At 44.4% G+C, this 27,708-nt stretch overlaps 1 protein-coding gene across 1 annotated transcript in view; it reads right to left on the reverse strand.

Annotated features, from left to right (window-relative positions):
- The window catches only part of ZFHX3 (zinc finger homeobox 3), a 523,576-nt gene extending 501,036 nt beyond the window's left edge, over nt 1-22,540 (reverse strand). The window contains exon 1 of the mRNA XM_051629816.1: nt 22,308-22,540. The gene's annotated coding sequence lies outside the window, so the exon portion shown is untranslated. The remainder of the gene's footprint in view (nt 1-22,307) is intronic.
- Nucleotides 22,541-27,708: the final 5,168 nt, after the last annotated feature.

Genomic DNA, 27,708 nt, shown 5'->3' on the forward strand with positions numbered 1-27,708 from the left:
TGAAATTACAACAACCAGCCAAGCTCACTTTCATCCACAACCATTTAAAAATATGAAAATACAAATCTAGGTAAATCCAGCGAGCTTTGATTTCATTGCCAAATTGCGACTAAAATTCAAATTAGTTAAAACAATTTAAATTTGTTTTAAAAAGCTACAATGAGATTGAAATATTCTGTGCCTGTTTTTGACTTGAACCGATTTTCTAAGGCTGAGTTGCAAACCCGAAAAGAGGATGTTAATACCTGAAAGAGTTGTGTTAATTTAAAGGTAGAAGCCCAAATAACATCATTATAATTCTGACCAGGTTGTTTTATCTCCTCAAATCCAGACTTAAAACCTACTAAAATAAAATTACAACAGACAAGCCTCTTCAAAAGAAACCATACAGTTCTGCAGCCTGATTTGTGTTTTGGATTTTGAAGGGTTCATAACTTGTGTTTGTGAAACAAGGGGATTATTGCAGCGGGAGGATCGTATCCCTCTCCCATCTGCCAGAGTTTCTTACCGAAATCTGACAACCCTCTTCCATGAGCCCCTCTGGAAGTAATTGCTCTGCCATTTTGTTGTTGTTCCTTTTTCACCTGACTTGGCCCCAGAGAGCCCAAACCACACGTTTAAAAATAGACAGAAATGTCCCCAAACTAAAGTCACTATTAACAACATTTCTACCGTCCCTCCTCACCATAAGCAGAGGTGTGTAACTGCTGATGTAAGGGGATTTGCTTCAAATCAGTGTGTTTTGTTTAAATAGAGACCTAAAGCAAATGAAAACCATACTTTAAAAAATAAAATAATTCCCATTCCATTTCAAAATGCTAACATTTGAAAAGAAAAGTAGAAAATATTTGCAGAGGAAAACAAATTTAAAAAGGAAAGAATAAAGCAGGTTGCCAAAAGAAAGTTTAAAAATAAATTCACAATTCTTACTGGAAATGTAAAAATTATTTGGATTACAGATTTCTGTTCAATCCAGACCTACATTTCTGAGAGCAGGCTCTACGCTCAATGGATATTTTTGTTTACGTGCTCCTTTGGTGTAATAAAACCAAATAATAAATTTTAAGTCCTATTAAATCTGAAACGTATCTGCAAGGTTTTTTTCCACCTTTGCTGAGTTATGGGCATAGCAAAGTGCATGACCATTTTCTACACTGTTTTAAAATAACTATAAACAATTTCTATTATGCATTTTCAATGGGAAATTTTTAGTAATATAAGATTTTTTTCTCTGCAAACTCAAGATTACTTAAACTGTTTTATCATTTGGCTGCTGAGTATTTATTTATTATAGCCATGTACTTTAGAGCCTCACACGAACAGATGTTGGTATTTCTCTGAGCTGAGCTCTTTGAAAGTCTATTCCTTTCTCATATATAAGCATGAAAGAAATACAGTTGAAATAAATACTGCTTTTCCAATGCTGTGATAGTTAATACTTCGGTGGCTACAGACTAACAGTAACTCGGTGTACTTGCCCCACTCTCTTGTAGGCTTTTCCCTTTTTTCGGATCGTGGTCATTTGCCTCCCTCATCCTCAACGCTGTTAAATTTTAAACCAGCTACGGAACCTTCCCTTTTTTCACCCTTTTTTACAAAGCCCATCCGCTCGGCCGCCCGCTGGACCCCTGCTCCCCCTGCCCCCCCAGCCTGGCCCTCAGCCTCCCCACGGGGTTGTTGTGAGGTATTTTTTCCCTTCTCCTTAAATCTCAGCTGCTCTTTCAGCTGGCCCCATGCACTACCAGGGAATAATTTGCTTCCATAATTTAAATTTTTTTTACATCCCCATCTCCTGTCGGGGGGGATGCTGCGGGATGCAGCAGCCCGCGCTGCCGCCGTTCGTGGATGGCGAGTGCCCTCTGCAGGGAAACCCCCCAGCCCCGCAGGACAAGCCCCCCCGAGGAGGGGCAACAGAAGCAAATCAGCTCCTCAGTCTTTTTTTTTTTTCCTTTTGTCTTCCTCCAAGCCCCCCCCCCCCCCCGTTTAATTATGACCCGATCCCCCCGTGCAGACAGACGCAGGGAGTGCGCTGGAGCCCGGAGCTGAGCTCCCCGCACAGCCCCGGCCGGCTCCCTCCGGCCCCGCCGCGGCTCATCCCGCACCGGTGCTGCAGGAAGGACAGAAACAGGTAGTGGAAGAATTTTGATGTGCAAGGTGATGTTTTATGGTGGGCTCTAAAGTCCCTGCCACGTATTCCAGAGCATAGCCAGGCAGGGCTCTGGCTTGTCCAGCAGCAGAGCTGCGCAGGAAGGAGTTTTTAGTGGCTTTTTCCCAAAAATACACTCTTTGGGAAATGCCAAAGCAAGCCTTGCCCAGACACCTGTCCCCGCAGGGCACACTGCTCCCCACTGCCTCCAACAGCAAATTCAGATTAAGTTTGTATGTAAATATTAATAAAATGAACACAAAACATTGGCCGGGCAGAAGCTACAATGACAGATTCAACAAACAACCAACCCAAAGAAAAAGAAAAAACCCATCAAACCAAAGAGAACACTGATGGCAGGTCTCTCGGGGAGCCTGCGGCGACACGAGGCACCAAACGCCTGCTCGCCAAGGGGACCCCCCTGCCACGCACAGCACCAGCCCCCACACCTTCCCCCAGCCCAGTCCTGTGCGCTGCGGAAGAGGGTGGGATTAGGGGAAAAAACTGTTCTCTAAAGGGAAAGCATTTCAAAAGACGTCATGAAATGAGAATTTACTGGTCTTTTCCAAGAGCTAATAATGCCTGCGCAGCACAATAGGCATTGCTCACTGTGCCACGGACAGGACTTGCAGGCTCCTTTTTCTCTCCCCCCCTTTTTAAGAATATCCCTTATGCAAACCTCACGACAGACTTTTCCTTCAGACTCTGTGTCAGAGCAGCAGGGGGGCTGATGAAGTGCTCATTTTTTTACATCATTCTTATAAATTGCTCTCCCCATTAATTGTTTCCATGGAAACAATGCATTTGGCTTGTATGGGGATCCTGAAAAATTTTTAATGGGATTCTTAAAAATGTGCAGGAGGCAGGTGGGAGGCAGGATCGGTGCTCTCAAACACCCTCAGAAAAGATCCTGCATAAGTTCTAACAAAATGCACAGTTGATTGCTTGTTTCCAAATGTTGCGAGACTGAACCCAGATTAAATTGAGGATCTGAAAACATTATTCAAATGACCGGGGTGGGGGGGGGGGAAATGAAACAAAAGGGCAAGTACAGATTACGTGACAGCACAGACGAGAATTTTCAAACACCTCCTAGCAAAACACAGCCATGAGACCATGACCAAATAACAATTCTTTAATGTCACAGCCTTAACTAATAATTTAAGCATGAGCAGTCCTTGATAACCCATCAGATCTTCGTTGTGCTTCTCGCAGAAGTCCCGTCTCTGCTCTGACAGGGACAGTGGTAGCTACACACAAGCTGCACCAGCAGCACAGCCACACACACACCACCCTCTCTTTCCCCACTCCTCATACGCCCAACAGAATTGTTCTTTTAAATTTTTATTTATTTTTTTCCCCCAGCAGGGAAAGTATTTGTATTACAGGGTATGAAACTAGTCCAACATGCAAGCACATTTAATTTGGAAAATGTGTGGCTAAATGCCACTTGTTATGGGATTAGTTAACAGCTGCAAGTCTGCTACTGTGGAAAGAATGTATTAAAAAAAAAAAAAAAAGAGAGAGAGAAAGGAAAGGATTTAACTGAGAGCTGATATGTGCCATCTCCCAACTTTCTCTGTGCATTTCCAAGTTCAGCAGCAGCCTCAGCCCACGCCGGCACTGCCGCGTCACCCCTGGTAAAAGCCCCCTTTGGCTCCAGCCAGGACACGCACAAGTGTTGGGTTACTGGCAGCTCTCAGGTTATACCTCAAGCTAATCACGCAGTGAGGACAGGCTCTAAATTACTTGTTAAAAATACTGCACTCGTCCCAAGTGTCCTCCAGCACTAAGTGCTGTTAATGAAGGGGAAGATCACCTTTACCACATCAGTCACACATGGCAAACCCACTAGTCACTCCATGTTCCTGCCACATGGTCATGGCCTCCCTGCATGACCCCTAGCAGATATTTTCATAAAGATGCCAACAAGCAGGTTTCTAGCCCATAACTCGCCCCCTCCATCTCAAAGTGTTTCTCATTAGTATCATGTTGCTGTCCTCTCTCTTGTTCCAGAACAGCTCATCTCCTCCCCAGCCTAAGCCCTTTGCTGGCCTCAACTGTTGCATATTACCTCAAAATCAGGCTCTCAGGACCAGGCTCACGGCAGCAGAGCCGGCCGGGGAGCCAGGAAGAGCAGCCACCTCCTGGTAAAGGAGCTGCTGCCCATCCTTGCCAGCGAGGCATGAGGATGGGGACAGCTGAAAGGGGAGGAAACATGCTGCCAAGCTCAGGTGGTGCCACTGCCCCTCCAGGCACTGCATTTTGCTGCTGCTCCACCCACAGCAAAACAGCCCAAAACCTTCTCATTGCAAAAGCCACAACAGAAGAGAGAAAAGTCTCCATCTGTCACCCCATGCAGCTGGTGTTGCCCAAATTGCCTTTGTGGAAGACGCATCTTACTGGATCTACTTGTCAGGGGGCAGGGGACCTCTTGCCTGGCTTCAAGCACAAGATGCTCAAGAATCCTGGTATCTCTTAGCTGGGAGAGGGACAAGGGGATCAGCATCAAACCCCCAAGCTCAGGGAAATCACATGCAACAGGGAAATCATAACACCTCCAGGAGATGCAGTCCAGCTCCCCAGCCACTGCTCTGGGCACAGATAGCACCACTGCGCCAGGTTTGACACAGGGGTAGAAGCTCAGAAAATTCCATCTCCTTTGCAGATGTAAAGTATCACAGTTTAGGATTTATCCTGGAAATATGAGTAGCTGGGGGAAAATATTTTGACATGTCTAATAAGTAGGAAAACAACAACACAGAGGTGTATCTGCTCCGGCTGGTCTCTCCAGAGCTGGAGCTAACTACACTCTAGCTGGTATTTTCTTTTAATCCTGTATTTATGCCCATAACTTATATAAAAGAAATTACACAAAGATAATCTCAGGCAGGAATATCTCCTTTTGTCTGTTTTGGATATCATAAACTGATTGCTTTTGTGTCATGCACACACATGATCATACTGTGCTGACAGACACCCCACAATTATGTGGACAAAGCTGGACACTACACAGCATTTTTCTGCTGGTAATGATATCCTGAAGGGGGAGGGACAGGAGGTAATTAGGAGCAAGTTTCTTAAAATCACATTTCTGCTACACTAGTGCCAGTTCCTTGACCCTGGCTTGGGCCAACATGCATCTGCATCGCTACAGCTGAGGCCTGACTCTTAGCAGAAGCATTTTCTTTCTTGAAGAAGTATCACAGCCTTGTTACTCTATGGTGGCTCGTTGGCCTTGCAGTGGCCATAGGGACAGTCATGAAGAGGGAGTGAGAGCAGGATGGTGACATGGGGTGGCCTCCAGCACAGCCTCCCAGCCCCAACAGCCAGAAGCTGCATCTGCATCTTTATGCTGAACAGCCTCAGATGCACTTATAATATTGGTGCATGGGTTGTGAAAAGATGAGATACTGGCAGAGGGGCTAGGAAAGACCTTTAAAGGATCTTTAAACAGCACTGGGGATAAAATGTGTATTTGTAGCTTTTATGCGTATCTACATCTACCTTGTAGGGATGAGAAGTAAACCAGTGCAGGAGCTCCTGGCACCTTACAGGGCTACATAAGTCAAAATGTGCCATTTCACTCAGGGAACAAAGGTAATCAATCCCCTCTCAAATAAGAGCATAGGCCATTATAACTCCTTTGACAAGCAAGCCTCTGCTCGAGCAACTGCTCCCATCCCTGTGCACCTGCACCACGGGGCAGATCTTGGTCCTGCCACGAGCTAAGCATGTTCACCTTCAGTACAGCAGCAGTTCCACTGGGACCTGAGCACTGCAGGTGCCAAACATGGAAAGTGATGTACAGAAGCAAGCTCTAATTTCCTTAATTTTATCTTAAAAGGGTCCAGACTGGGTAAGTTCTGTTTTTCACAATGCTACAGCAATTTTTTTCCTTTTAAAGCTCACAAAACAAGAATCACTGTTTCCAAAGTTGGAGGTTTGCAACCTCCCTCCCCCCAGGGAGGCTGGGGAAGCTTTTTTCCATTTGTTTTCATTTAAAAGCGGGTCCACTTTAAGAGAAACAAGTGAGAATTGGGTTCTACCATTTCAGAAATGAAAGGCATTTACCCTCAAGACAGACAAACATCTTTTAAACCTTTCTGATGCAAGAGAGGAAATGGGAAGTTTACAAAAGTAAAGCTCCAGTCCTGCACATTCAGACCTGATCTTCTTCCTGTGCACAGTTCACCAAAATCCATACGTTTTCTCAGGAGCGAAGCCACAGATGTACATAAATGTTTCCATATTTGCATCTTGTATCAATATTAAAGTTGTGTTAAAGAATTCTTCACAGTAAATTCAAAGTTTTACCCAGTTTAAAAATTATTTATGAGTTATACATGTACTCATGTTTTTAATCAAATCATGTTATTTATACCTTTATTTAAAGACAATACCCATCTCACACACCCTCAGAATAATCTCAGCCAGGACTTCCCTGCCTGCAGCCAGTATTTTTTGAGCCTGCTGTGGCAAGGGCCAGCATGGCCAGACATAGGGACACCTCCCTGGACCCACCAGCACCCGGAGCCTGTTTGCTAGATGCACACCTGAGCTGTAGAGCTGAGGGACAGGGGGAGAGGGCAGCCCTTCCCCAGGGACATGCCCACATCCCCCAGCTGCCAGGAAAGCCAATTCCTTTCTAACTGCCTTGCACTGCTGAGCCTGCAGTGTCAAGGCCTTTCTTTACTCTCTGTGGTGCTGCAAAGGTCCCTCCATACAGAAAAGCAACAAGTCTCCTACCAAAGGGCCAGTGAAGATCAGCAGCAATGACAACCACACAGCAGCGGGATGGCCCCCCCAAGGCCATCACACAGGAGCTTTTCTCCCAGTTTATGAAGCTGCACAAAGCAAATCCCTACTGCTAACCATAAAAAATGAGAGCTATTTGCTGGAGACCTGATAATGTTTAAAAATATATAGTCAAACAGCTTGCTAAGTGAAGGCATGATAAAGTCAAGTCCATCTCTTACACTAACCTTCAAGACAAAATTAATAATTAATTAGTAAAGCCAGGACATAGAATGATTGTTATCAATATTTTAATACTTTTACTGCTAATTTAATTCACCCTCCATAATCCGCTCTCTGAAAAAGCATGAGAGCTACGTGTGCATTTTCAGTGTGGTCCCCAGCTGGCGTCAGGGAGGAGAAGAAACCTCGCCCCAAAGTGTAATACAACCATCAGTTCTGCAGGAAACAAACCCCAACATCCAGCGTTTGGAGTTTGTTCCCAGCACCTGGGCAGCAACCTGTGCACAGGGTTGCTCCAAAGCAGGGGCTGTGCTAGGGGCAGCAGTGACAGAACCAGGGGGTTGAAGTGAAGAGATGAAAAATGCAGCCAAACCTCCCCTAGCATGAGAAATACCTTCCCTGTCCTGCAACCCAGCCAGCAAAACCGTGGCCCAGGAAGAAAACTGCTGGGCAAGCTGTGAAGGGGCAAATCCAAGTGGGTGTAGAGGCCAGGAGGGGCTTGGGCAGGGACACAGGCAGAGGTACAGGCAGAGGCCACCACTGCCCCTGCTGAGGAGCAGGCGGGTGGGCGAAGGGAAGTAACTGCTGCCCTCGACTCCTGGAAAGAAACGTGTGTCCTTGCCTGCTTTATTTACTCTTTATTAGGCTAATGAGGCTGTTTCCTGGGAGCTTAATTACCATAATAGAGACAATTCCTTTCTGAACCCTCTTTACAGCCTGGAAGAGAAAGAGCCTCTGAAAGGGCAAAGCAGCAAACACTAGTTGCCAGCAGCACAGCCACGTTTCCAATCAATGCAGGCAGAGGCACCAAGCCCCAGCACGGGGCCATAAATCTCATCCCGTGGGATGGGGCCGGTTGTGTGGCATCCCTTGGGCTGGCTGTGGTATGGCCAGTGTCAGCCATGGCAGGGCTGGTGTTGGCTGTGGGGTGGCCAGCGGGTGCTGCCCCCAGGGGGTCCCAGCCAGGGTCCACCACCTGCCCAACCTCACCCACTGCCCTGGGAGTCCCAGGCGGGGAGGCAGCACAGCAGAGTTCTGCTGCAGAAAAATTAAGAGCACATGATTAATGCTACATAAAATGTGTGGGTTACCAGCCCTTTGAAATCTTACCTCTTCATCATTTTCCATTTACAGTTTACTAATGAAATTAGATATGGTAACGGGTTTCTTTCTTTTTCTTTCTTTTTTTTCCCCCCTCTTAAATCGACTGCATTTTTTTAGAGTTAAATCAACATATTTTCCATTCCATATTCAGCAAGAAATCAGAAAATTAAACGTGGGGGTTTTTTCTGGTGCTGCTAAGAAATATTTCCACAGTGCTGCCATAATACATGCAGTAATTTACTGCATTAGACTTACACGTCTGTTACTCTGAGCACAACAGATAAAATAGATCATATTAAAGCCATGCCTGTGAGCCGGGCTGGTCCAGACTGAGGGAAAGCTGAAGCATGCACAGACCAGATCAGCTTTCCCTCTTCCCCAGAGGTGTGAGTGTTAAATGGAGGCAGTAACAGCGTTCTGCTCCTCGCCATATTTATGTTATAAAAAATAGTAAACCAGTCTTGAAAACACTAGCCAATATATATGCTGGTCAACTGGAGCTGTAAGGCTGCACCTGGCAAGCAGCTTCACCAGAGTTGTGCAGCAACGGACAGTTTAGAAAGGCAAAGAAAAAGCGGCCACAGGGATGGAAACCAGAGGCAAGAAGAGAAAATATACAGCCTAGGAAGAAAACAACACAGAGCTGTCCAACCCACATGGATGCAACCAACTGCTGCTGTCTCTTACTTTGTCGTTGTTTAAAATAGCAACACTGCTGATTTTCCTGACCCTCTCCTTTGTGACATCCTGGCCTAGGCCTGGCAAGTGTCCCCTGCTGGGGACAGTGACTGGGTTGCTAGCAGACATAGCGGCACTTTGAAGCAGTGATGGCCACATCCTGGCTGTTGGCACTGGGCAAACAGAGCTGGGTAAGGCACCGAGTTCTCCAGAAGCCCCCTGGCAGCAGAGCATTGATAAAATAGCCAAACATCACTGCTGAGCTCACAAAGTTAATGAGGCCAGGAGACAAAGTTCATGCTGGTGTTACACCAAGTGCACGTGAGTTACACATGCACCATGTCCACCCAGCCCCAGCTTGCCCCAGCCAGGGCAACTGTCCAAGGCTGCTGCTTAAGGGGCCACTGGCTGAGCAGCAGCCAGGGACCATTGGGAGGGAATTCTCTTCTTCCCTTCAGGTCATCCTCTTAACAAACAGGATTGTGTATGTTTACAAAGCTGTTACCACAACCATAGAATGACAATGTATATGTATGTGAAGGCAAAATGAAATAATTCAAGACATTTCCCCTGGAGGTTCTGATCAGAAGAGCAAAGGGATCTGTGAGCATCACGCTTCATGACTCCAACACCATGAACTGTCTCTTTCTGTGTTGCAAGAATCTGCACTCTCACTAAACTTCTTATCTGGATATCCCCTTTGAACACCTCCTAAACAGTTATTTTAAATAACATTGTGTTTATTAGCAGAACAGAGGAAGGACTGTAAAGCAGGAGAACTGGAGAGTTTGATTTCCAGGCAGTGATGAATGGCAGGGGAGGCCGGGTCACCCGGCTGCAACATCAAAGGGGCGACTGAGCCAGCCAGCACACTTGAAGTTAGTTAAAATGCCATCACAATTTTCTGAGTTTTTCTTTTTTCTTACATTTAAAGAAATTATATTTCATAGCTCTGGCTTCAGCCATTATTGCCAGGTCTCTGATGATACCCAGAACCACAAAAAGGCACAACCTGCTGGCATGCCAAGGAGTATTTGCCAGATGTTTAAATTGCAATAGACACTCCTGTCCCCACGGAGAACAGTGTCCTTCAAAGAGCAAAGCCCCCACCTCCCAGCACTGCTGGGCATCCTCACATTGCCCTGCACAGCTTCTAACACATCAGGGTTAACTTGCCAAGTCACTGGCATGGCTGTTCTTCCTTTTGGAATAAAACTATGCAGGTGCTTCCAGAGCTTTGCAGGTCCAGCCTTGCACCTCTTTTCTGTCAACAGAGCGTAAGGAACCGGCCAGTTTTTGGGCATCCCTTGGCAAGAGGCATGAGTGCTAAAGCTTTGTTGTAGAGCTAAACTAACAAAAGTCATATTCTAAGTGTACAAAGTCATTCACAAAGTGTAAACTTAGAGTTTGCAAAAGCAGATGCAGTCTCAAACCCACCCGCAACAAGTTATATGCATTGAGTGAACACGTCTTCACGAAACTTCAGGTCTTCAAACCAAGCCTTAGCAAACACACAGAGAAAACAGCAAAAACTCCTGGTGGAGCAGCCAGCCTGCTGGCAGCACTGCAGTCCTGCCTTTGCTGCTCCGGCCTCCAGCAGGAACTGCTCAAAAGTATTTTTCCACTACAGATTTTCCTTTCTGGAGAAAAGGAACCATACTTCAGGCACCAGCACTTAGTTATTTATTGCTAAATAACTACATTACACCACAGCATCTCCCAGCTGTCTATGGCCACACTCACACCTGTTTTGAAATGCTCAGGTACCAGCAGGGGACCCCCAGCATGTTCCCAGCATCAACACCCATCATGCATCCCACTTGAAGGTTGGAGCAAGGGACTTCTCCCAAGTAACAAGGACTACGACAAGCAGTAATGACCTCAAGCTGCCCACGGGAGATTTAGATTGGATATTACGAGAAATTTCCCAAATGGGCTGTCAGGCCCTGGCACAGGCTGCCCAGGGCAGCGGTGGACTCCCCATCTTTGGAAGGATGTCAAAGCCGTGTAGATGTGGTGCTGAGGGACATGGATTAATGGTGGCCTTAGCAGTGCTAGGATAACGGTTGGACTTGATGATCCTAAAGGTCTTTTCCAACCAAAACAGGTATCTGTGATTGGTGCGTCATGGCGGGAAAGCAGCAGGGGGCAACCTCGCCCCGGGAACCGGCGGGAGCGCCGGGGCCGGGGGATGCGCTGAGGGGACCAGCACATCCCAGGCTGCCAGGTCTCCCAGGCTGCAGGGGAGGGCCCACTCCGGGATAAACCGAGATGAAACAAAATAGAAAAATGAAATAAATAAAAAATAAACCACCCCCCTCCTGGCGCCGGCAAGCAGGAGGCTGTGCGGGCAGCCAGACTTACCGGGGGTTTGTTTTAACTTTGCCTGCAGGCACTTTTGAGCCCAAGTAACAGCGGGTCTGGGAATAACAGGTGTTTATTGATTTCCTTGTGGCTGCTGGGGGTTTTTTCAGCCCAGAGCTGCAGCAGAAAGACATATGTAATCCATATGTAACACTTCAGAAAATGAAAGGCAGCAGAAACACTGAACAGGTGGGCAGAGTGGGGGGAAGTTTTTACTCTATCCCAGATAAATTTTACCTACTTGTCCCACATCATCAATATTAGGAAGAAGGAAAAAATAATTTTTTAAAAACTCAACCTCCTGTAAAACATCTGTCAGTGTGGGTGCAGCACCCACCCCAACGAGCCACCAGGCCAGGGCTCCCTCCCCACACTCCACTGAGGGGCAAGTGTCAGGGTATGGCAGGTACAGCACAGCACCACTGATTCCCTATGGATAATGCACTGAAATCCAGAGCCAGACACTCCTTTGCCACAAAGTGAACAAAGCCACGGATCACAAGGGTAAAGCAGAGAGTCTGGAGAAGGCAGCCAAGCCGTGGCACAAGGCTGCGCAGCAGCACATTCCTGTGCCTCAGCCTTTCCGGAATTATCTCCTAGGTAAACAACCTAAAACTGGCCTCTCCACTCTGACGTACACCAACTTGTTTCCCTGGGCATTTTGCCTGGGCAAAGAACCCAGGCCCTTGTCCCAGTTTTCTATCCCCTGAATTCCATATACTTACTCAGGCTCGTCCAGCCTGACTCAGGACTGACTGCAGAGGGGGCTGCCCATGCCTGGCCCTGCCCAAGCCCCCCATATCCCCAGCGCCCTGTGCCAGGTCTGGTGCCACTACCTCTTCTCCTCCCTCTGCAGTGATAACAAATCCATCTCCACCACATTAGTCCAGCATTACCTTATCAGAGACGGGGAAACAATATTGATAATTTTCTCTGGTTTTAAAAGAGGGTGAGGGGAAAAAAGAAAAAAAGGAAAAAACAAACAAACAAACAAACAAGAAGGGGAAAGCAGACAAAGAGAAGCTAAATCAAACCACAGAGCAACAAAGGAGGAAAATCAGGTGGAAGACGGCAATTGTTTTCTGAACTCCAGCTAAGTGGAGAATTGAAACGAGGGAGGCACTGCAAGAGGACCAGGGGATGAAAGGGAGAGATGGTAAGAAATACAAGGGCTATATAAGCCTGAAAATGGCTAGAAAGAACAAGGAGGAGAGAGGACAAGAATGGAAGCTTCTGATGTTGGCAGGAAATGTTGTGATTCTAAAGATGAAACAACTTGTGGGGAATGAAATTGGGGAAAAATACCCCTGTGTATTTCCTAGGGTGAACTGGAGCAGCAAATGAGCAGCAGAGGAGGCAGCTGCCGGACAGCGCTGGCAGGAGTGCAGTGGCGCAGCGTCCTCTGAAGGCAAATTCACTGTTGGGAAATGACATCCGTTCATAACACCGCTGTTTTTCAAAGCCTGCTCCAGCTGCAGCTGCAGATGTGACTTAAAAACCGGAGCAGGAGGCCCATTCCCCTATGGCAAGACGATATATTCTATGACCGTAATATTATCACCGTAAAGGGAATAGGAGAGATGGGGCAGGACAGATACAACTTCCAGACTCATACGAGACAAGTAAGAAGGGACATCCAAGGAGTTTAGGAAAAGGAACACAACAGCTTTCTTACTTACCTATAAGATTACTATAGAAATGTTTATCTAGTATATTTTCACTGTCCCCCTAGTATGTTGGGGGCTTTAATTCCTTTGGATGGACGCCAGCGAGTTAGGAAAAAAATGCTGGGGAGAAGGAAGGAATACATTTGCTAGAAAAAAAACACTGCATTCCTTCCAACCTTTCTGCAGCTTCTTAAAAAAATACAAAAAGCCTCCTTCAAACTGCTCAGTGCCGTACCAATTTCCTGTGTAGACCTGAATATTAGTATATGTTTTTCTGTGTCTCCTAAGTTTCCCAAGTTACCTAATGCACGCTCAGCATGAAGCATTTTTAAATGAGTTAGTCTTTATTGAATTATGATTTCCAGCAGTCACTAATAACAAAATTCAAATTGCTCCAGCAGACGAGGATTTTAAGAATGCTGAGAAGAAACTGAGTTATTAAGAGACTCTAGAAGAGCCACCCACTGCTTGTGTATAGTAACCATGAGCCTCTTGATGAAATACTTCAAATAGTTAATTAGATTTGCTAAAAAAATTTTAAAAATCAGTCATTAGGAGTTCCCACTCTGGAGACACTGGATGAAGGCTGTTACTGGCACACCTACGGCTTCATGAAGTGAAGCTAAAAAAATTTTTAAAATAAAGTTTCAGGTTTTCCTCACACTGTCCCTGCAGTTGGCACAATGCAATTAGCAACATATCTAAAGGGGAAAGAGGAACCTTTATTCCATTAGGACTGCTTTTTTACCTCGGGAATTTCTTCAGGCTGCTAAAAAGGCATTTTTCAAGCAAGGAACAATAGGGACACTCGGAGCCTATCCACAGCCGGTGAGGCTGAGAACCGCAGATCACCTGCAAACTGAATTTGTTCTGTTAACCGTTTATTTTGTCTTTACTGGCTGTTCAAAGGGAAGTGTGATAATCCCACTGTTCCTCACTTGCTCAGCAGGGAGTTTAATCTAATAAAGCTATTACAGCAGAATGGATTAAAGCAACGTGAAGCATTAGTAATTTGAGGAGCAGTTAAAGAATGTTAAGGCTGAGACTCGGCGCGTATTCTCCTAAAAACACGATCACAGAGATGAAAGCAGATCTCCTACTCAATATGTCATTTTTCAGGCACAAAATTTAATTCTTTCAGCATCCTCATCCAGATGTTTGTAGCAAGGAGCAAGAGCTTGGCCATTATTTCCCAACTGCTGAAACCAGAGGCTGCCCATAACGGGCATGCTTCAGCTTACCCCAAATTTGATTAATCCCTCTGTTACAATGATATCTTTTTTAGAAAGCGAAATATGTGACCGAAGCCATCTGATAGGGCACATTAGGATGAGACACAGTACCAAAAGCTGAGGGACTTAATAATGTTCTTGTCCTTCACCCCTGGGGTGCAGCAGACATGGAACATTGCTGCCAAGAGGACTGAGGACCCACAGCAGCACGGCCAGACAGGTCCAGGATGGAGGGAAGCTCCAGGAGGCTGGGAAGGGTTGTGAACCTCTATCTGACAGCCTCTATGTGCAATTAACAGCTAAAATAGAGAAGATTACAGTTATTTTTAAAAGCTGGGAAGCAAGAGAGTAAATGAACAAGTGAGCAGCCCATCTGGCTCAACCAGGGGCCATCAGGCTCAGGAGCCATCCACAAAGACCTGTCCTGGGACATGCTCAAAAACCCACCCAAGCCACCACTGCTGGCTGGATGAACAATCATGGGAGTTGGAAATGCAGATTAATGCATTCAAAATTCCTCTTTCAATCTTTTCTATTATATTTCCTATGAAAAAAAAATTGCTACATGGTGACATATGCAATGACACACAGCAGCAGGATTGTTTCTAGGAAATTAGTGGGTAAACTTGGAAACTGGACTTGAAGCATGAAAGTAGCTGGCAGCTTAATGATGAAAAAAATCTATTGCTTCTCCATGATGCCAGTTCCTCCTTTTAATTCAGTCACTGGCTAATTTGTTTCTTTGTTTAATATGATAGAAACCCCAGGGATCAAATAATTCATAATAAAATTATATTAGTACTTTATTTTTGTCATTTCTGATTGCTCTGAGCAAGTGTTATTGGATAGTTTGATCGTGGGATACAGAAAGTTACCATTTAATTAATATGAAAGGTGCCTAAATTTTGAATAATATTGACGAAAAAAGCCTTAGGACGTGGCAGGAGACTCAGATGTGTTATTAACTCCTCTCGCTTGCCGCGCTGCGCTGGCTGTCAGCTTTTGGGTGCACTTCAAGATGTGAGATTTAATCTATAAAGCCCAAAGTTGCTCAGAATGTTATGGTCAGAAATATCCATTTTTCACCAGTTCTATTGACACGATGGAGAAGCTGCCACGTGTGGCAGAGGAGAAGTCAGACACATTGGGTGCAGGTGGGTGCCAGGGCTGCCACTGCCCCTCTTGGCTCTCAGATAGGGGCCAGTGATCAGTGGCAACCAACCAATAAATCCCATTAGCTCAGGAAATGACTATTGACAGGCTGAGAACAACCACCAACCCTGTGGCCACATGTTCACACAAAGAGCCGAACATGGGGAAAAATTAAAGTGGCGAAGTCCAGCTGCTTGGCACTGCAAAATTGTCCTGAACCCACTGGAAAGGCATGTGCTTTGGTGGTCCTCTGCTCTGCCCCATACACCCCACCCATGCCTCCAAGGATGAGTGCCAACATCCTTTATTGCAGCCCACTGGAGAGACTCCTCCTGCATACAGTGATTTTCTATCAACAGGCACAGAAATACATTTCTTAACAGTGCCAGCTCATCAGGAAGTGCGAAGGCTGTTGAGGCAGCTGCTGGCCCTCTCTGGTGAGCAGCGCACTGGCGCAGCCTCCCAAGCGCCCGCTCCCATGAATGTGCCACGCTCCTCCCCGCCTTTCCCAGCTGCCAGCTGGATTGCCACAACCGTGGAATTACATTTCATTTTCCTCCTGGTCAGTACATTTTGCTTATCTGCATCAACCGGCTGGGTAAACCCCAGTCATCTCCACAGGGATGCAGGTGACAGCATTTTAATCAGGCTCTATGGAATCCGGCAGTGAGCACACACAAGGCAAACTGTTGGGTTAGTGATCCAGTATTTCCCAGATACCTAACCTGAGATCCACAGGTCATAATTAGCAAAAAATAAAAACAACCAGGGGATAAACACTGAATCCGAGGATGAAAACTAAAGCAATGGCACTGAATCCAACCACCAGCAATAAGCTACACACACAACAGCATGTCCAGTACAAACTCAGCAAAACCCAGCATTACACAAAAGGCAACAGCGAGCCAAAAGGCAGATCTAGGAATAGCACATTAAAATACTCCTTAATGCTGATGAGATCTTTGACTTGGTCAAAAAACGTCTGTTAGGAAGCCACCCAAAGCACTGATATCAGCCCAGATGGGTGAATGCTGGGTGAGATGGAGAGCAAAGCAGCAACAGCTGCCAAGAAGCTAGCATTAAAACAAGAAAACGAAGCACAAGTTTGCAGTCACAGGGCTTCAAAATGGGTCAAGTGCTCCCTCCTCTGCTTCATATGTAAGACACATGCTGCCCATCTTCATTTTCCACAGCTCACCCTGCTCTGCCACTGCCCAGTGCCTCCTACCTTATCACCATACCAGGATGGAGCCTGGCTCATATCATCCCACCTGGTCTCAGGCTGTCATGGGGGTAATTCTGTGGATGCAAGAGGCTGTGGGAGCTCCCCGAGCAAAAACCTTCTGTTAAAGGTGAGACCTGCTGCATAAACCCCTTAAATAAGGGATTTCACAGCATCCCTAAATCTGCTTTCTGACCAGTAGTCAGAAGGCTTTGTGCTACACTCTGGCCAAGTCATTCTTGTCACAAGTTAGGTTTAAGCTCTTTAATATGTTTGGTAGAAAATATAAAAGTTTGAGGGTAATTAGCACAGGAGAGGACAGTGAGGAAAGCAGGGGAATTGGGCACATGGTTGGAAATGAAAATCAATGCTAATAAGCTGAAGGAAGTGACACTAGAGGCAAAAAAAATAAGTACTTATAGACTTGACAATATTCTAGATGAACAGGGTCAAAACAAAACATGTTTTCATAAAGCATGCTGTTGGACTGTCCCAAAGGAAGCCATTGCAGCCACAAAGAGATTAAAAGCAGCGAGATTTCCTAATTAATTATAATAAGTTTAGAAAGGATATTAAACTTTGTACCCTAGGGTTTATATCAATCTTTACCTAGCAGAGAGCAAAACAAGATATACATTTTGGGGAGAGATTATGCAGCACTGGTGTCCTCTAAGGTTTTGGGGCTTTCCCCAGCAGATGCAAGAACTGTTACAGGCAGGGATGAGTGGGAACCAGCCGAGAGCTCAGGTACTTTCTGCAGTGAGATTCCTATGTCTTGGGATTATTATTCAATGTTATTTGGCAGCATTTAGTTTATTCCTCTCCACACCCAGGCTTTCCTGTTCTGCTGAGAAGTTTGAGTGCAGAGCACTCCAGGGCACACTCTCCCTCAGCAGAAGGGAAGGTGAGAACAGCCAGTGCTGGCACTCTTCCCCACTCCTTCCAGCCCTGCTACTCCCCTGAGACCTCCAGCATCATCCAGAGGAGTGTGGACTCAGCCATGCACTAACCCTTCACTTACTGCTGGCTCATTTAATCACCCCATTTCCAGCTTCGTAACCCAGAAGAAAGCGTTTCTCTCCACTAGAATAAACCTCAGGCCTGGCCAGGGTTCAGCATGAACCCCACTGAGACTTGCACACTGGTGCCCCAGAAGAAATGTGTCTCTGAGTGCTGTCCACCAGCTATCCAGCAGAGCCCTGCCAAGCCAGGAAAGACTGGGAAATCCACGTGTCCTACTGGGGCACATGGGACAGCCCCCAGATCCCAGAGCAAGCAGGTTTTTGGCAGAGCAGGAGTCAGGAAAGGGTGGTCCCAGCAGGGGACATCCCTAGGGTGGCACCCAGCACAGCAAGACCTTCCCCAGAACTGTCACCAGTCAGGGCTACCACCTCTCCTTCATGTCTGGAGCTGGAAAAACAATTGGACTTCCCAGGTCCAGTAGCAAATTTAACTTTGGACTGGGATCTGTAGGTGTGATTATCCTTAAGGCACTACCACAGGGAAGGACCTATTTCACTTTAGAAAAACAGGCATCAAGAATAAATCTGCAAAGTATTTTACCTTCACTGAGATACCTCTGCACTTTATCCTGCTCCACTGTTATCTCACGATCCTCCACAGTCAACAAATGCCCTGATGTTCTCTAAATGTGTCTTCTACCCACTTTCATAGTTTAAGTATTAACTCCTTTGGCAAGTTCCCCCTGCAGTCTGAACAGGTGCAACAACAAAAGCAACCAAGAAATACCTGTTCAGACAACAAACAAATGTATTATATTTATGAAGCTTATTTTTCTCTTTTGTTTTGTAAGATATTAATAAATGGTCATATATAATTAGAGTCTTTGTAGGTCTGGTATGAAAAGCTCTTTTCATTAAAATTAAAATAATTAATGTTTTTAATGCTTATCAAGGCTTTGGAAGTACCAAATGCTGTAGGCTACAAAGAACAAAAAATAAGGATACAGCTAAAAACATATATTATAAACGGTCCCTTAAGCCCTAGTGTGGTATCCTTTTATCATTCCTTCATTCCAAGGTTAGTAGGTTATTAACCTGTATCCCAAGGGAGAAAGGATGCACATCAATTACATCAATTGAATAGACAAATGAAAATCAAATTAAAAATTTAACACGCACAACCATAATTACAATACAGTGCTTTTGAGAGGAATTTCATCTGAGGAACAAAATGTAGAAATGCTTTCTCAATTTTAACTGCAATTTACAATAGCAGGAAAAAGCAGCCAGAGTGAGGCAGCCCAATGAAACCCAAGTCTGTACTTTGGTTCAATGAAGACTTTACTCCTAGTTCTGAAACACTATTGTGACAAATCCATTGTCATTTAAGTGACTAGTCCAGTATCTAACACTGCAAGCAGTGCTTTAAAAAGAGAGATTTCTGTGCTGCTGCTGGCCAATGTGCAGCACTAGTGTGGGCAAAGCCAAGGGCTTTTGTGCTGGGGCCAAGGATGTGCCCAGTCCTGCTCTCCAGCCCAGCCCTGCCAGCACCAGTTCCCTGCTCCTATGTGTGAGCATTCCCACTTCCAAACAAAATCTTGTACCCACTCCTCACTTGATATTTCATTGAGAAGATCAACCCAACTTGCACTAGCTTTCCAAACATGAAGTGTTACCAAGCCCCCAATACCTGTCCCAGCCCTTGCCCAGAGGAAAGCCCTGTGCTCACATCCCTTGTCCCTGCTATGCAGGGAGTTCTGCCTGAGCCAGGGAGACTGAGTCTTTTAAAGCTTTTGAAATTGTGCAGTTGTGGTCCTCTGAATTGGTGCCCTGTGTCACCTCTACTCCTAACAGAGTAAATGTTCAGAGGCATCCATCAGAGAAAAAAAAAAGTCTTTTCTAAATCTGCCACCCACTGAGAACTTTTGATTGCAATTTTAGACTAAGATGCAAAAATATTTAGCTAATTTAAGTAATTATGTTTATACTATGTAATTATGTGTATTAACATTGCCATATTTAAACAATTAAATAAACAATCACAATGCTTCTGCTTTCCATGGTATTTACATATCACAACAAGCTCCAGCTTCATGAAACTTCCAGCAGCCAAAGTCCTGCTGAAAGCACCAGGATGCCTGAGGGGGGCCCTGGCCACTCAGCAACTGCCAAATTGGGTCATCACCTTCCACTGCTGCCAGTGAAAACGTAAAAATGCAATAGCACCGTGACGTCACTTCAGTATCTGCAAGGGATGGCAGAGAAGAGCGAGAGGAGGCTGGACAGAGTATAATACCTGAAAGAGGTCAGGCAAGCTTTTAGGGTCACTACAGTGATGCAAAAAAACATTTGTACAAGCATGGATAAAGCAAGATAAAAGCAGACCTTTCCCCAAAATGCCCACATCCTAACACTAACAATAGGCAACTAGAAATAGTGTAAACAACTGTCTTAAAATTATACAACACCCAGTTTTATGTTGTAGAAAAACCTCTCCAGAAGTTGCATTAATAAACCTCTCCAGGCCTCCCACGGAGGCTCAGAAGTACCACACACCAGTAAATATCATGTAATTCCTGCAAACATCACCTCAGACTTCACCTGAGAAGCTGGAAAACAAATTATACAACCAACATACAAACGCAGGGCCTCAAGCACCTCGCTGATCTGGCAAAACACTGAGGTGAGCTCTCAGAGGACAACCCAAACAAAGAAGACAACAAAAGTCCCAGGAAACAACCAGGGCACAGGAACAAAGAGACTGATAGAGGGCTCCCATTTCTGACATAAGAAGCCTGAATATGGCATCACTGCCTTATATTCTACTTGAACTCTGAGGAGGCCGTGACATATGAGACCACGTGCTTGTTTAACTCACCTCCAGACAAGCACCACCAGGAGCAGGACGCTGATGCTGCCAGCGATGACAGAAAATGTCAATACCACCCATGGGAAATATGGGCATTTCTGGCATAAGGGAATACAGAAAGACTAAAATCAGGGCCACCAAACCCTTCCTTCCCTATGCTGCCTGCACTTCTCAAGCCAGAAGCAACTTTCTAGCAATGACTCCCAATTATCTTAACACCAGAGTCAGGGAAGAAGGAAGAGGCTCCACTTCTCTGCAGATTTGCCTGTAACTTCAACACTTCATCACTTGTAAGCTGAGGACAATTACTCAGAAACAAACAGGGAAGGAAGGCAGCACCACAATGGAGCTGTGCCACGTTAATGCTATTTCTGTCTATATAAAATCTTCTGTAATTTGTTTACGACTACCAGATTCAACAACAGTGTGCAAATGCAAACCCATTTATGTTAATGGCCCCTCTCTCTCTCTCAGATCAGATTCTGAATAAAAATTAGGTAAATGCTCTGTTTGAAAATATATAAGATGAGAACTAGTTGGGGAGGGAGCACGAGAACCTCCAAATGCATGATCCTATCAACCACATTATTTTTTTTTTACTTAATAACTTAAGTGTACTGTTAGTGAAATTACAACCTGCTTGTGACACAATAAATTTACAGCAAAATTCATTCCATAAATTATTCAATTCGCTGACTGCAACTACACTGAGAAATATCACCATGAGCAGATGATTAGCATGTGAAAGGAAAGCCATCTCCAGACTGAAACAATCACTGTCACACCTCCATTTGAAGATGCCTACTGGAGTTTTGTAAAATTACCATTAAGAATACACATTTAAGGCATTGTAGTTTCTATAAAAGTGTTAAGTATTTGATTTACATTAGATTCATTTGTTCTTTCTTCAACTGTCTCTTTTTCCTATAAACCATAACTGCTTCAATAAATGCTGGCTCAATCAAGTATGCATTAAAACAAAGGAATTTAAGTTCAATAAAAGTGATGAATCAGAACTAGAAATTAACCTTTCCCCTCCCCTTCCCTTGCCACATCATTGCTATAGCAGGAGAAATGGGATGATTTGGCAGCCTAGAGGTACAAAATAGCCTTGTCCCACATAGACATACACTTCTGGAGAGAGAACCCAAGGCCTAGGACACCAGAATGGAGCTGTTGAATCAAATACTGAGCCCTTCTCACCATCAGTAAGGAGAGAAGGTTGGGAGTGAAGAACTGTTTCTACACAACACTTTCTCTTCCTTCAGAGAAACAGTGAAGCTCTCAATGGACAAAACTTGGCATCTCACAGTCTAACCTGAACCAAATCACTTTGGGTATCCACCAGATGAAAACTGTAGCAAAAGGTCAGCAATGATGAGATGGGCAGTCTTCCCAACTGCAGGAGAATGAGACCACCAAATGTGACCAGTGCCCAAATACCATCAGCACCAACCATGAGCATGAGTAAAAATCATGGAGATGCTTTACCAGGTGCTGAGATAGTTTCTTCAGCTTTTGCAGTTATTTTCTGCCCTGACCAGCTCCACAGCAGCTATATAACAGTAGGAGACCTACTACAGCTGGATATCCCATACATCATTGCACTGTAATACTCACAGCAATTCTTTACTGCAGTCCCTCCAAAATACCCCAATAGCACAAGAAAAAGGTTAAAACCTCCCATCGTGCTCTCCCTTTATATTAATTATTTCAAGAATTCTTTTTAGTTCAGGATGCAGGAGTAGCTGCATGTGTGACTTCCTTAAGGAATGACCCCAACTGGCTGCTGCAACACCCCACACCTAGAGAAAACAAGCTGATGAATTAATTTTAAACTCAAATTTCTCAGATTACCTAGATGAGTTTATCAAGTTGCCTCTATACAGCAAACCCTTCTGACCCAGGCCCATAAAATGTGAACATCTTACCTATTAGAAGCATTTAAATGGCTTTCAGCATCTTTACCTCCTGCCAGATGTTCCAGCTAGAGAAATCTGAGGTGTATATGTAAATAATTTATTTCCCCAGAAAGGAGGAGGGAAGATTCTTTTTGCTCTGGAAATCAAAATGTGAAATTTTTACAAAATTCATTAAAAATCAAAAGAAGTCCAACAGCAGTTTCAACTTGATTCCAGAGTCACTGCCATGACAGAATCCACTTTCAGAGACATGAGTGTTTCAAAATTAGAGCTACTGTTTGTAAGCCACGTGATGACATTAATCTGACTTCTTCCTCACCAACCATGCAACTTGAATTAAAATAAATAAATAAATAAAAAATTGTTCCAGAAGCAGTGATCACAAGGAAAAAACTTTTTTTGCTCCTTCACCCATAAACTTTACTGACTCTATGAAGGACTGCACTTCTCCATCCACTGATAAATTGCTTTGTCTGTTCTCATTCCAAGTTCATTAGCAGCACTCAGACATGTTCCCTAGCTCCTTCTCGAAGGCTCTCCCATCTGAAAGCAGTAGCTTACATTATTCATAAGGATAATCACAAATATGCAGAGAGCTGTAGACATGTAATGGAGAGGCTGACTTGTATCCGATCCAAATTCCATGTGCTTCATGCAGCTTACAACTTTCCCGTAAATTTATGCAGCATGGACATACCTCCATTCTCAGCCACTCCAACAGTCCCAAGGCATGGACAGCTTTGGAAGAAGTTCCCATGCTCCCCCATGATGTCTTATGTCTTTTGAAGGAAAGAAATCAAGTAGACATATTATGCCACCTTCTCAGGGGAGCTCCAGTTGGGTGCCTTTGTTTAGGTGTGCTGTCTCCTGAACAGAAGGCGCAAAGGGTGTTCATGCTCTTAAACAGTATGCTGGAAATTAAGTGAAATTAAACATTTTTCAAGAGCACAAGGAAAGGAAAATCAAGTCACAGTCATTGCCAATAGCTTCATGACAGCCAAAAATAGTCCATGTCCTAGTGAGCATCAACAGCTGGCAGTGAGCACATGGGCAGCTTTGAAGGCACCTTCTTTACCTTTGGTGATCCAGAGAGATTTCTTGTCTACCTTGCAAGAAGCACCTTGGTTCAGCCACAGTCTTGTGGCAATTGCTTTAGGAGTCAGAAGTTAGGAAGAAGAGCCCAGTCAGCCTAGAAGAGGAAACAAACCAAATATGTCTGTAACTATAGGGGCTGGAATGATGTTTGCATGGGAGATTATTAAACAAGGAAGGGTGGGGGATCTTCCCTCATGTAGTACTGGATACCCCAACTCCTTTTGGACAAGATTACTAAAGAACAGCAATAAAGCAATAATAGATTAAGAAAATGAAAGTATTTCTAAACCCCTCAAATTTGAGGCCAAAACAGGTTTCTTCCATTTAAGCTTCAGACCCATCCTGGACAGGCTCTTGCCATCAGCTGCAGGGTAATGAGGAGGAAAGAGGCACTGCAGTCACAGCCACATTAACCAGTAATAACTGTGTCACTTCAGCAGAGGACGGAATCATGGAGACATTAATAAGTGATGAGATCACAAAACATCTGGAGAAATGTGAGCTGATATAAAAAGTAGCCAGCAGAGCCTTATAAAGGGTAAATCTTGTTTGACAAATCTGCTGGAATTTTTTAAAGAGGTAACACAGACTCCAGACAGGAAGAAAACATGGGACATAATCTGTTTGGATTTTAAAAGGTTATTTGACACATCACAGCCCACAGGCTGGTGTATTCAAGTACAGCAAGTAAAAAAATGCACCGACTTTGAATGGACAAATAAAATTAAGGAAGTTAAGGGCCTGGTATGTTATCAGCAAAGAACAGAGGGAGCAAAGTGGAGCATGTTTTCTTCTGTGCACATAAGGTAGAGAGGAAGACATCACAGCACAAACATCCATCCAGATGGATCATATTGAACCATTATGTGGAGAGCATAAAGGAAAATACTGTGTAATGGGCATGACATTCATTTTAACTGTAAAATGTAGAGTTTTAATATTAGAAGCCTTATGTGTAATGATGCCTTTTGAAGACATACAGCAGAGAAACTGGGTGAGACTCTAGGAATAACTGCAGAAGGTTTCATGACGGGCAGGAGGATGATGGAGCCGTGAGTGACAGGAGGGCCTGGCTGAGTCCTCCAAGAGCTGTGCACCCATCAGCTGGGGAGAGCACCCTGGAATTGCTCAAAAGGAGAGCAGCATGCTTTCAGCCTTTTGTCTTGAGGAGTAAGAGAAAAAAGGTTGATGTCTAACTCACACAGAAAGGAAATACAAGGGGCTTGCTCCTTATATTTTAGTAGACCGACACTTTACTATTACTTCTTTTCCCCAGATCTTTTAAGATCTACAAGGTTACAGCTCAGAATAGAGAAAAGTCTGCCCAAAATCAGGTTCTGACAGCTGTGGGAGAGATTTTGGGTGGGTCAAAGTTGTAGTTTTTCTTTCCAGGGCAAAAGACCAGGCAGGGGATCATCCTTGAGGCTGTGATCCTCCAACTGCCTGGTAGAGAGAACAGCCACCACTGTCACCTGGAGAGTCCATACACAGATGGACAAGTGTCCAAGGGCTGACCCAAGACATATTTCAAAGTTAGGTTTCCCTGGCAGGAAAAGAGATCTTCTACAAACTCCCCAGAAGCTGCAAGTCAGCTGTGAGCCAAGCAATGAACAGCCAGCAGTGGGCAGATGTCCTCCTCAGCAACAGGCTCCATATTTATGCTGGGAAAATGGATTTCCTGTTTGCAGCACAATTCTCTTTATGCTGTGGAAGTAGATTCCTGAGGAGCTCTGCAGCCTTTACCTGTTCACTGGTCCTTTGCACAAAACCAGTTGTCTTAGCTTGGTTCAAATACCACTGGCCTTTTTTTTCCCCTCTGGCAGGCAGCAACAACCAAAAACTAACACCAGATTCATCCTCTGGCATAATACATAAGACTTGATCACATGTTCTGCTCCTCACTGAAACATATTGATCTGATCACTCTTTGAGATAAAACATGGAAGAAGACAAGTTCCTCATATATAAAGATAAATTATTTAATGTAGATGTCCAAACACATAGAGTTATATTACATGTGTCAATCAATACATTATTTTTTCAAAGCATTTGGCCATCTCTGGAGATAGAGAACATATATGAAATTAAGCCCCAATTTGCCACATTATGCCAGTTTAATATATCCATTAATAGCATGGTGGAGTCAGACTGTCAGAGAGTTAGAGGGGAATAAGGATAATGCAGAGAGAACTGTCCAACAAAAGGGAAGGAAAAGGCAGCACAGGGGGAGATGGGTCAGGGACATAGGAGGAGCCTGGCTGCTGGCACAGGGTCCTGGTCCTGTCCAGGGGCCGGTGCTGGCATCTCCTAAGGAGAATGTTCCAATGTTTGGGAATTAGAAACTGAAATAATCTCCTTTTCACCTTTTCTTAAAGAAAAAAATGTATACACATAAACACACAGAGGCCTGTTTCCAAACAGCCTGCAGAGCAGCAGGCTGCTGAGGCAGCAGTGCTGGCTGGAATTACAATTTTTATTTATTATTTTGTTGTGCTCCCTATATTTTTCTTACAGCACAGAGAAGGAAAAAGGCAATTTTCAAAAGTTTATAACTCAAGTCTACTGCAATGAAATGTCATTTGGGAGACAGAAAAGTGGGAAAAGAAGGCCATTTATGGCAAAGCTGCATTGCCAGTGCTTTTTATTGTCTCTTTACAGAAGTCTACAGAAAACACCATCAGAATCAAGGCTTATGGGGAGTGAGGGGGATCAAATGCTACAGTGGAATATGTTAAGCAACCTTAGTATTATAGATACCTCCCTTTTTAAGTGTTCATATTGCAATACATTTGTAAGCACGTCCATGTATGTTCCTGGATACCAGGATGGTGCCCTGCAGTGGGAGGCAAAGCGACCTCACTCAGGACCCTGCCAGTACAGCCCACACCACACCATGCCTTTGTCACCAGTTTTACTGGGATTTTCTTTGGAAGCATTGTAGCAAATACTTGCATGTATGTTGAGGGAGACTTACTGCATTCTACCACCTGTAAAACTTTAACTGCTTTGTGTTTAATTAACATAAATCTCAGAAGGGGAAAAAAAAAAAAATATGAAAACAAAGGCCCTGGATTTCTCCTCAGTTGCAGGGGCTGAGCACAGATTCCCTTTGGCTTTGGTAACATTATACAGCATAAAACCAATTACTAGAACAAATTCAAATACATTTATTCTCCCAAAATTTGTCACTTTAAAGCCAATTCTTGTGAACCTCCCTGAGCACAAGGAAAAGGCTGTGCCTACAGAAACATAAGGGATGTCTCCTTCTTACCCAGCAAGTGATGGTGCCCCAAAGGAAGCACTTGTGGGGGGGAAACTGGAACAAAGACCTCTGAGTCAAACTAATCAAATCTGTGTGGTGTAGAACCAAACTGAGCACTGTGAGCAGGTGAGGAGGGCAAGGCTGCACAAGGCAGTTTTAGGACATGATAAGGAGTTGCTTACAGATGGATAAGCAGAGCAGCAATGTCTGCACCCACAGCCCATCATGGATGGCCAAACTGTTAGAAACCAGGAACACTGCCCATAAATCCTTACTGGGGCTTTCTCCTGGTGCTCCCTCCAAGGCTGCCAAACCAATGTCAGGCAGGGGCGTGAACAGCCAACAGCCAATTCAGCACTCTGCAGGGGGTGTTTAAAGGTCCTCCAAACCCACTCCCACAGCACAGATCCTGGAATGAACCTGATGGCGATTTCACCAAACTGGCCCAAAAGTATCACTGGACACAGTGCAAAGCAGGAAGAAAATGTCAGAACATGCCTTCTGGCATGAGGCAGGGAGCTTATTGCCAAGTATTACAGTTTTTGTAACTGTACTGGGAAGTTTTAAAATAATTTCTACATTGGCTTTCTGTGTAAAAAGCACAGTCAGTGAAAAGTTACACTAATTTAAACAAAATTAATAAAGAAATGTTCTGCTGCGTTTTATCATCTTTCTACCTCTCATCATTTATCATGCAAATTAAATTGCAGTAATAGAAAATGTAAAGAAAACAAACTCTGCAGTATATTGAAGCCTCTATCCAGCAAGAGATAAGGTTGAATATTAGAAGGAAAGGTGCAGAAAATTAGCTGTCCATACAATAACTGGGAGGGAAACTGTTTTATTTAGCCTGGAGGGATTTTTGTTGCAAACTGACTAAATTAAAATCCAGACTATTATACCCAGTATCACACCAGAAAACGCCTTTTCCTTGCACTTTTAGATAAATTCTCATTGATCTCATTTTATGCATGATTACATTTTTAATGAGATGTACAATATTTCGAAGCTAATTTTAAATGCCTTCTCTGTCTCCTTCCTCCATTCCCCTTA

Source organism: Apus apus, chromosome 11, assembly GCF_020740795.1.
Source record: "Apus apus isolate bApuApu2 chromosome 11, bApuApu2.pri.cur, whole genome shotgun sequence".
Classification (NCBI taxonomy): domain Eukaryota; kingdom Metazoa; phylum Chordata; class Aves; order Apodiformes; family Apodidae; genus Apus; species Apus apus.